Source organism: Solanum dulcamara, chromosome 12, assembly GCF_947179165.1.
Source record: "Solanum dulcamara chromosome 12, daSolDulc1.2, whole genome shotgun sequence".
In the NCBI taxonomy this organism is placed as follows: Eukaryota; Viridiplantae; Streptophyta; class Magnoliopsida; order Solanales; family Solanaceae; genus Solanum; species Solanum dulcamara.
In genome coordinates this window covers 26119047-26130018 of record NC_077248.1, presented here as the reverse complement: position 1 = coordinate 26130018, position 10972 = coordinate 26119047, and the positions used below count along the sequence as shown (strand labels likewise).

At 42.9% G+C, this 10972-nt stretch overlaps 2 long non-coding RNA genes across 2 annotated transcripts; both read right to left on the bottom strand.

Annotated features, from left to right (window-relative positions):
* Positions 1-397: 397 nt before the first annotated feature.
* LOC129877370 (uncharacterized) lies at positions 398-3279 on the bottom strand. Its single transcript, XR_008763529.1, has 4 exons — positions 2832-3279; positions 2650-2722; positions 2110-2186; positions 398-595 (listed from the first exon to the last, which is right to left on the bottom strand). It is a non-coding gene; the product is annotated as an uncharacterized LOC129877370 (long non-coding RNA).
* Positions 3280-7841: 4562 nt separating this feature from the next.
* Positions 7842-10622, bottom strand: LOC129877319 (uncharacterized). Its single transcript, XR_008763522.1, has 4 exons — positions 10347-10622; positions 10165-10237; positions 9625-9701; positions 7842-8110 (listed from the first exon to the last, which is right to left on the bottom strand). It is a non-coding gene; the product is annotated as an uncharacterized LOC129877319 (long non-coding RNA).
* Positions 10623-10972: the final 350 nt, after the last annotated feature.

Sequence of the window (10972 nt, the reverse complement as noted above, 5' to 3'; positions counted from 1 at the left end):
TTCTAATACAAGTATTACAGTACATTTTATAGGCGTCCGCCTCCTAATGTAGATATTTCAGTATGTTTTTATATGCACCCACTTTTAACTCATGTATCTACACTCTAGCCTTTATATTTTGCCGTTCTGCCAAACAAAGGCCTTTTATATTACATGCTTGCCTGCTAGTCTGTCACGACCCAATTTTGTAAGTCATGATGACACCTACTATAACCCTCTAGTAGGTAAGCCAACCCGTCAACCCGGAACTTCAAGTAATGTGTTTGAAGGCTAAAACTATATAAGAGCATTGAATTATAAAAGTAAACAGAATGAATAAGCGGAAGTAAACCAAAGCATGTTTTAAATAACTAAAGATCCTTCCCAGAACCTGGAAGTCACAAGTACAGAGCTGCTATAAAATAAAAGATGAGTACAAGTCCTGAAAGTGGACCAGACATATATATACAACAACTGGCTAGTCTCAAAAGGCAAAAGACGGGCCATCCATTCTGAAGGAGACAGAAGTGATCCAAAAATGCCAAGTTATCACCCTAGTCTCCGAATCTGACTGCAACAAGCTCGATCTATTCGTGACAGTAGATGGTACTCGGTCCTGCATCACGAAAGTAGATGCAGAGTATAGTATGAGTACCAAAACAACAGGTACCCAGTAGGCATCATAGGCCGACTGAGCAGAAAAGGTGAAAACAATATGAAAAAGAGGAATAAGCCTAAATAGGAATCAACATAAGCATCTAAAGTGAAAAGAGTACTATCTACGAGAGCTACAGCTAACTATACCCAACTGGGCCCCCATAAGCCCAGCCAGGACACTCGTACTCAAGTTAAATAAAAACCCGGATGAACCCCCATAAGTTCGCCGAGTACACAGAATAGCTACAACTACCAAGGCTAGGAACCAAGAATCTGCGATGTCAGGAACCGAAGTACTGTATCATTTCCAAAACCCAGAATCTCCAAGAGTCAATCGATCTAGGGGTGACTTAGGGGTCGAGGCCGGGACTGGGACCCAGATGCTCACCCGAATGTTCAAAGTGGCCAAGGCCGGGACTGGGTACCCGGATGCTTGCCATAATACATCAGTACGGTCGAGGCCGGGACTGGGTACCCGGATGCTCGCCGTAATACATCGGTGCAGTCGAGGCCTGGACTGGTACCAGGATGCTCGCTGTAATACATCGATATGATCGAGGCCAGGACTGGATACCCGGATGCTCGTCATACTAGCAAGTCGGCGGAGGCCGGGACTGAGTACCCGGATGCTCCCCGATAATTTATCCCATGGTTTCGAATATATCCTTTCCAACTAATCAACAACAGTATCGATAATTTCCTCCACAATGTGTCAACTGGTATGCCGCCAAAACTTGAACCAGAGCCGAAGCCAAACGATCATAAATTCTAGTATTGCCAACGCATCTCAAAAGTTATGACTATACCGAGTTATGGGTGGGAGTGTTATTAAGAGCAAGGGTATCGCCTAGCTAAGGCCAACTACTAGGCACTAGCCCGCTACACCATTCTACAGGGATCTAAGTCCACCGGAGCGATGCCGGGCATATAAAGAAAGTTTACATCCTATACTAAGGCCAACATACTCCACAGTATCAACAACATGCTCATTCAACTCTCCTTATAATACTAACAAATAACGATAAGATACACATGCTTCTAAATACCTGAAAAACCTAATAACAAGCCTAAAGCATGATTTCTAACACCTATACTAAGGCCAACATACTCCACAGTATCAACAACATGCTCATTCAACTCTCCTTATAATACTAACAAATAACGATAAGATACACATGCTTCTAAATACGTGAAAAACCTGATAACAAGCCTAAAGCATAATTTCTAACACCTATACTAAGGCCAACATACTCCACAGTATCAACAACATGCTCATTCAACTCTCCTTATAATACTAACAAATAACGACAAGATACATCTACTTCTAAATACCCGAAAAACCCGATAACAAGCCTAAAACATGATTTCTAACACCTGAGATATACAATTAAACTACCCAACCAAAATCCCAACTATTTCAACATGCTTTCACACATTCCAACTCAATCTAAAGAAAGGTAAACCGTAGCCTACCTGTAGGCTAAACACGCGAGCTTCAAATCACTGTGCTGGAGCTTTTCCCTTTCGAACGACCTCGGAACGCTTCCAAACTGTCAAAAATAGAACCACAACGTCGATACGGTCGTTTAGACACTAATTTCATAATTTTTGGAAATGGACCAATTTTTGGGTCGAAAATGGGAATTGTGGGACCCACATACGAAATTCCGGATTTGATCCCCAAAACAGGTTCTAAACGTCACCCCAAGCTCAAAAATCAGATTTATAACGTAATTCGGGGTGGTAAATTACGTAAGATGATCAAAAATCAATTTCCCCATTTTTAAACTAAGAAAACGATATAAGGCAGCCTCTTTACACGTCGATTTATCAAAAACGAAATTTTTTCAATCAAAACAAATTATACCATGACGTTCCTTGTGAAAAACCCCACAATCTAGCCTCAAGAATCACTCAAAACGGAGTTATATTGACCAAGATACACTCTTTCAAAATTCAATAAAATTTCATTCCGAAAATCACTAAATCTGCAGCTAAAAATCAATTTATTACCTCGAACGACATGCCAAAAACAGATTCTGAAACTTCCAAGATGTTCTCCTTAAATTTCCACGCAAGATAGCCTCTGGAATCACCCAAATCGGATTTATATTGGTCAAGAAATAACTTGTCAAAGTTCTTCAAAAATTCATTCCGAAAATGGATACTGCTGCAAATAAAATCACGATTTTTACCTGAATCGAATGCTCCAAATCAGTTTTCAATCTCTCCAATGCGTTCTCCACGAAAAACCTCACAATTTTGCCTTTTGAATCACCCAATTTGGAGCTCTAGAACTCAAGAAATGAGGGTTCAAAGTTGAGGAGAAAAATCTGAAAATCTGGTGCAAAATCTGCACTATTGCACCAGATTTTTCTGGTTTTTCATTATTTAAAGTCTCCGAATGGACCCTCGGAATTCGTTCGGAATCCGATAAAAATAAACCAGATATGCTACCCTACTAAATTCGATATTTCGGACTCAATGGCGCATTCAGAATTCTCATACGAGGTTATTATAATAAAAAGTGGGCCCCACATCCAAGAGTCATTTTAAGTCATATTTCACAACGGGCCTCGATATTAGTTCGGAAGCCTCAAAAAGCGAACGAAGGGTCGTTCTAGACCAAAATCAACATTTCGGAACTAACCGCGCTGTCAGAATTTTTATTCGAGCGCATTTTTCAAAAATGTTGACCAAAGTCAACTATAGGCTAAGTTTCAAAGTCAAAAGCACCAAATAGCCCCAAATTCGTATCGATTGACTCGATAGTCATTCCAACAGTGCTACTAGCCTAATTTGGTCATTCCGGAGCTGATGGAACCATCAAAATTTGAATTCGAGATTTCGTTGGCCCAAAACTCAAAAAGTCGCAACTAAACTAACTTAGGCCTTTAAAATACCAAAATGGACTCGGGACCTCTAAAAATTCAACCAATACTTCTTCTAGACCAAAAACCATCTCTTGAATCCAACGGAGTTGTCGGAATTCCATTCCGAGCATCGGAACTCCAAAAGTTGACCAAAGTCAAACCTTGGCTTAAAGTTCCTCAAATTCTCAACTCAAGGCCTCAAATCTTCGTTACAGCTCCAAAACTGATTCCGTAAAGTCTCCTAAGCCTATTTCAATATTTCGGAGCTGCTGGAATCGACAGAATTTCATTCTGAGACTCGTAGCTTCAATTGACCCCAAATACCACTTTTTTTAACATTTAAAGCTTATGAAACTCATAATTTCCAAACACTTAACTTTTCATAGGATTTTCTAAAAATCAACACCTGGTAACAATTAGAAATGACTCGGGGCATCTAAAGGGAGGGGTAAAATGGTCATTTTACAAAAATTCCAAAAATGACCTTGAGGGTCATTACAATATCCACTACTAAAAGAACTTTCGTCCGCGAAAGTAAAAGTACAATCCCTCTCTAGAGGCACGAAAGGACGAGGGTTTTGGACCTGCATGCTTTGCCTAAATTTTAGACACCCTCTCGAGTTGAACAACGCCATCACAGAACTTAGGCTGAGAAGAAAATCCTCAATTTCACTTCCAACTCCAAAAACTCCTTCAGTCCTTTCTTGGGCTCCCACTCTCACTCGTTTAGCCCGAACTTGACTCAAAACACTGGATTTCAATTGAGGACAACCAAAATAAACCAAAACCACCGAATTGAGTAATACACGACCATGGCAGATACAACTCACTCAAAATTTCAAGTATTTGTCTTTTGTTTTCAAATCCTTTTCTCCAAGCCACTAAGGGCGTTCTACCAATCCTTACCTATCTCGAAAACCTTCAACGCAATTCGAAAATTGCCTATCGAACCATACAATACCTACCTCTAAGGAGTTACATACGCTACCTGAACATATGAGGATGAAAACAATCAAAACAAGGACACCCCGCGCAAAGCCCCAAATCCCAACCTCAACTTGAAAAACCAGAACTCAAAATGAAACTGATGTTTTGGAACTGAACACTCCTTAAGCTTCTGAAAACTTGACTCACACTCCTTGGACCAAACAAAGGGAACATCCTAGTGAGTCAAATGGATCAATGATGTTGCAATGGTGGAGAAACCCTCGATGAATCATCGATAATACCCAGCCAATCCAACAAAGCTCTGAATCTCTGTAACAGATGTGGGCCTAGCCCAACCACGAATAACCTTAATCCTCGTCGGATCCACCCTGATACCCTCTCTGGACACCACGTGTCCTAGCAAATGCCACAGACTCCAACCAAAACTCGCACTTTGAGAATTTAGCATAAAGTTGCTGGTCTCTCAAGGTCTGGAGCACAACCCTCAAATGTTGCACGTGCCCCTCTCTACTCCGTGAGTATACTAGTATATCATCGATGAGTACAATCATAAAAGAGTCAATATAAGGACTGAATACTCGAGTCATAAGGTCCATAAAAGTTGTTAGGGCATTAGTAAGTCCAAAAGACATCACAAGGAAATCGTAGTGGCCATAGCGAGTCCAAAACGCAGTATTAGGAATGTCGGTTGCTCTAATCTACAACTAGTGATAGCCGAACCTAAAGTCAATCTTAAAAAAATACAATCACAACCTGAAGCTGGTCGAACAGATTATTGATACGAGGCATGGGGTAATGAATTTTTTTGTCACCTTGTTCAGCTGCTTGTAATCAACACACACCCGCATAATCCCATCTTTCTTCTTAACAAACAAGATGGGTGCACCCACGGCGACACACTCGGGCAAATAAAGCCTTTACCTAGAAGATCCTCAAGCTGTACACTGAGCTCCTTCAGCTCTGTGGGAGCTATACGGTAAGGTGGTATAGAAATAGGCTTCGTTCCCGGCTCCAAATCTATGGCAAAGTCAATATCTCTATCTGGGGGTAGACCAGGTAGGTCAGTAGGGAAGACATCAGTATACTCCCTAACCACAGGAACTAAATCAATAGTAAGGGCCTCACTAGACACATCACGGACATAAGCTAAGTACGCTAAGCACCCGAATGCAACTAGCCATTGGGCCCGCATAAAGGATATTATCCCAGTTGGTGAGCGACTATAAACACCCTACCACAAGACCGGGGGAATACCAGGCATGGATAATGTAACGGTCTTGGCATAACAGTCCAAAACCGCATGATGAGGGGATAGCCAATCCATGCCCAGAATAACATCGAAGTCCAGCATATCAAGTAAAATAAGATATGCCCGAGTCTCATGCCCCTTAATAGTCACCACACAGGATCTACAAACCTGATCCACTACTAAAGAATCCCCTACCAGGGTCAAAACATGTAACGGGACCTCAAGTGACTCATAAGAAATACCCAAACGTGGAGCAAAATATATAGACACATAGGAATACGTGGAACCTGGATCAAATAAAACTGAAGCAGTCTGCTGACAAATAAGGATAGTACCTATGATAACATCATCTGATGCCTCAGCCTCTGCCCTCGCCTGAGCAGCATAGAAGTGGCCCTGTCGGCCTCCCCCACAAACATTCGCCCTACCACCTGACCACCTCCCTGGGAACCTCCCTGAATACCCTGCTGACCATCGCCACGGCCGTGACCCCGATCTATACCTCCTGGTGGAGGTAGTGCTACTACCAACGGTCTAGCCCAACCGGGACACTCCCTATCCCAGTGCTCCAGTGAGCCACAATCGAAACATCCTGAAGCTGAGGGACTCGTGATAACTCGTTCACGGTAGGAAGAAAGCGGACCTGATCCCCTCGAGCTTTGCCCTGCGATGGAACCCCCCGAACGGAGTTGACTACCCTCAACTGCTGGCAGGGCAGCCTGAATCGGCCGGCTGGACTGATCCTGCTGGTACCTATCCTGCTGGAATCTCTAGCGGGGCCTGTCATAACTATTATGGGCCTTATATTGGGACCCATTGTAGCTATCATGATGCCTGGGTCTCTTATCGCTTTCCCCTTGGGCCTGACGATGAATAATATCAATCTTGCGGGCATGATCCACCACATCCAGAAAAGAGCAGCCCACAGAAACCAAGTGCTCAGTCCCCACACTCAGGTAAGGTCTCAATCCGAGCAGAAAAACATTATACCCGCTCCTCCTCAGCGGGTAGAATCATAGTGGCATGTTGGGAAAGCTGATGAAATTTGGCCTCGTACTCCGTAATTATCATGTGACCCTTCTCCAACCGATTAAACTGATTCGGGAGTTGGTCTCTAACACTCCTAGGGATGTATAGAGCCAGGAAAGCCTCTGAGAACTGGGCCCATGTCAATAGTGGTGACCCAGCTAGCCTGGACTGCAAATAAGAGCGCCACCACTGTCTAGCTTCCCTTCTGAACTGGTGAGCAGTGAAGTCGGCGCCTCTGGACTCCACAAGACCTAAGGAATGGAGTTGCTCCTGACAGGTAGTCAAGAACGCTCCAGAAAATGTCGGGGGTGACAGTCTTCTAAATACCCCTAACATCTTCTGATCCTGTAATGACATCACACCCTCCAAAACTGTTGGCGGGGGTGCAACAACTGGTGGAGGCGGCTGAACCTCAGGTGTTGGCTAGATGGACGGATCCCGCAGTGCTGGTATGCATGTTACTGGGGTCGGGGCCTGTGGTACAACCCCTATAGCTGTGAGGAGCTGCACAATCGCTGCCTACAGTGCTGGGGTCATAACTGGTGCAGCTGGGGGCTGAGCTGGTGGTGGTGGTCCCTCTGGCTGAGTAGGAATAGGAGCGTCCTGATGCTCCTCTACTAGCTTCGGCTCTATCTTCGGGTCGGAAGCTAGTGCTGCTCCCCTACCTACTCTATGGGGCTGGCCTCAAGGCCTACCTAGAACTGGTGGGTCATCATCTCCAATAGTACCGCACGTACGAACCATTCCGATGAAAGAGCGAAACAAATGAGATTTCAGGAAACCAATAAGACACAAGAATGCACGAAATGAAGCAACATAGAGATCGTTCCTAATGACATCCTGTAGCCTCTCGAAGATAAGTTACGGACGTCTCCGCACCCATCCGCGAGACTCTACTAGACGTTAGCTCTGTACAAGTGAGACCAACGAACCTAGCTCTGATACCAACTTGTCACGACCCAATTTTGTAAGTCATGATGACACCTACTATAACCCTCTAGTAGGTAAGCCAACCCGTCAACCCGGAACTTCAAGTAATGTGTTTGAAGGCTAAAACTATATAAGAGCATTGAATTATAAAAGTAAACAGAATGAATAAGCGGAAGTAAACCAAAACATGTTTTAAATAACTAAAGATCCTTCCCAGAACCTGGAAGTCACAAGTACAGAGCTGCTATAAAATAAAAGATGAGTACAAGTCCTGAAAGTGGACCAGACATATATATACAACAACTGGCTAGTCTCAAAAGGCAAAAGACGGGCCATCCATTCTGAAGGAGACAGAAGTGATCCAAAAATGCCAAGTTATCACCCTAGTCTCCGAATCTGACTGCAACAAGCTCGATCTATTCGTGACAGTAGATGGTACTCGGTCCTGCATCACGAAAGTAGATGCAGAGTATAGTATGAGTACCAAAACAACAGGTACCCAGTAGGCATCATAGGCCGACTGAGCAGAAAAGGTGAAAACAATATGAAAAAGAGGAATAAGCCTAAATAGGAATCAACATAAGCATCTAAAGTGAAAAGAGTACTATCTACGAGAGCTACAGCTAACTATACCCAACTGGGCCCCCATAAGCCCAGCCAGGACACTCGTACTCAAGTTAAATAAAAACCCGGATGAACCCCCATAAGTTCGCCGAGTACACAGAATAGCTACAACTACCAAGGCTAGGAACCAAGAATCTGCGATGTCAGGAACCGAAGTACTGTATCATTTCCAAAACCCAGAATCTCCAAGAGTCAATCGATCTAGGGGTGACTTAGGGGTCGAGGCCGGGACTGGGACCCAGATGCTCACCCGAATGTTCAAAGTGGCCAAGGCCGGGACTGGGTACCCGGATGCTTGCCATAATACATCAGTACGGTCGAGGCCGGGACTGGGTACCCGGATGCTCGCCGTAATACATCGGTGCAGTCGAGGCCTGGACTGGTACCAGGATGCTCGCTGTAATACATCGATATGATCGAGGCCAGGACTGGATACCCGGATGCTCGTCATACTAGCAAGTCGGCGGAGGCCGGGACTGAGTACCCGGATGCTCCCCGATAATTTATCCCATGGTTTCGAATATATCCTTTCCAACTAATCAACAACAGTACCGATAATTTCCTCCACAATGTGTCAACTGGTATGCCGCCAAAACTTGAACCAGAGCCGAAGCCAAACGATCATAAATTCTAGTATTGCCAACGCATCTCAAAAGTTATGACTATACCGAGTTATGGGTGGGAGTGTTATTAAGAGCAAGGGTATCGCCTAGCTAAGGCCAACTACTAGGCACTAGCCCGCTACACCATTCTACAGGGATCTAAGTCCACCGGAGCGATGCCGGGCATATAAAGAAAGTTTACATCCTATACTAAGGCCAACATACTCCACAGTATCAACAACATGCTCATTCAACTCTCCTTATAATACTAACAAATAACGATAAGATACACATGCTTCTAAATACCTGAAAAACCTAATAACAAGCCTAAAGCATGATTTCTAACACCTATACTAAGGCCAACATACTCCACAGTATCAACAACATGCTCATTCAACTCTCCTTATAATACTAACAAATAACGATAAGATACACATGCTTCTAAATACGTGAAAAACCTGATAACAAGCCTAAAGCATAATTTCTAACACCTATACTAAGGCCAACATACTCCACAGTATCAACAACATGCTCATTCAACTCTCCTTATAATACTAACAAATAACGACAAGATACATCTACTTCTAAATACCCGAAAAACCCGATAACAAGCCTAAAACATGATTTCTAACACCTGAGATATACAATTAAACTACCCAACCAAAATCCCAACTATTTCAACATGCTTTCACACATTCCAACTCAATCTAAAGAAAGGTAAACCGTAGCCTACCTGTAGGCTAAACACGCGAGCTTCAAATCACTGTGCTGGAGCTTTTCCCTTTCGAACGACCTCGGAACGCTTCCAAACTGTCAAAAATAGAACCACAACGTCGATACGGTCGTTTAGACACTAATTTCATAATTTTTGGAAATGGACCAATTTTTGGGTCGAAAACGGGAATTGTGGGACCCACATACGAAATTCCGGATTTGATCCCCAAAACAGGTTCTAAACGTCACCCCAAGCTCAAAAATCAGATTTATAACGTAATTCGGGGTGGTAAATTACGTAAGATGATCAAAAATCAATTTCCCCATTTTTAAACTAAGAAAACGATATAAGGCAGCCTCTTTACACGTCGATTTATCAAAAACGAAAATTTGTCAATCAAAACAAATTATACCATGACGTTCCTTGCGAAAAACCCCACAATCTAGCCTCAAGAATCACTCAAAACGGAGTTATATTGACCAAGATACACTCTTTCAAAATTCAATAAAATTTCATTCCGAAAATCACTAAATCTGCAGCTAAAAATCAATTTATTACCTCGAACGACATGCCAAAAACAGATTCTGAAACTTCCAAGATGTTCTCCTTAAATTTCCACGCAAGATAGCCTCTGGAATCACCCAAATCGGATTTATATTGGTCAAGAAATAACTTGTCAAAGTTCTTCAAAAATCCATTCCGAAAATGGATACTGCTGCAAATAAAATCACGATTTTTACCTGAATCGAATGCTCCAAATCAGTTTTCAATCTCTCCAATGCGTTCTCCACGAAAAACCTCACAATTTTGCCTTTTGAATCACCCAATTTGGAGCTCTAGAACTCAAGAAATGAGGGTTCAAAGTTGAGGAGAAAAATCTGAAAATCTGGTGCAAAATCTGCACTATTGCACCAGATTTTTCTGGTTTTTCATTATTTAAAGTCTCCGAATGGACCCTCGGAATTCGTTCGGAATCCGATAAAAATAAACCAGATATGCTACCCTACTAAATTCGATATTTCGGACTCAATGGCGCATTTAGAATTCTCATACGAGGTTATTATAATAAAAAGTGGGCCCCACATCCAAGAGTCATTTTAAGTCATATTTCACAACGGGCCTCGATATTAGTTCGGAAGCCTCAAAAAGCGAACGAAGGGTCGTTCTAGACCAAAATCAACATTTCGGAACTAACCGCGCTGTCAGAATTTTTATTCGAGCGCATTTTCCAAAAATGTTGACCAAAGTCAACTATAGACTAAGTTTCAAAGTCAAAAGCACCAAATAGCCCCAAATTCGTATCGATTGACTCGATAGTCATTCCAACAGTGCTACTAGCCTAATTTGGTCATTCCGGAGCTGATGG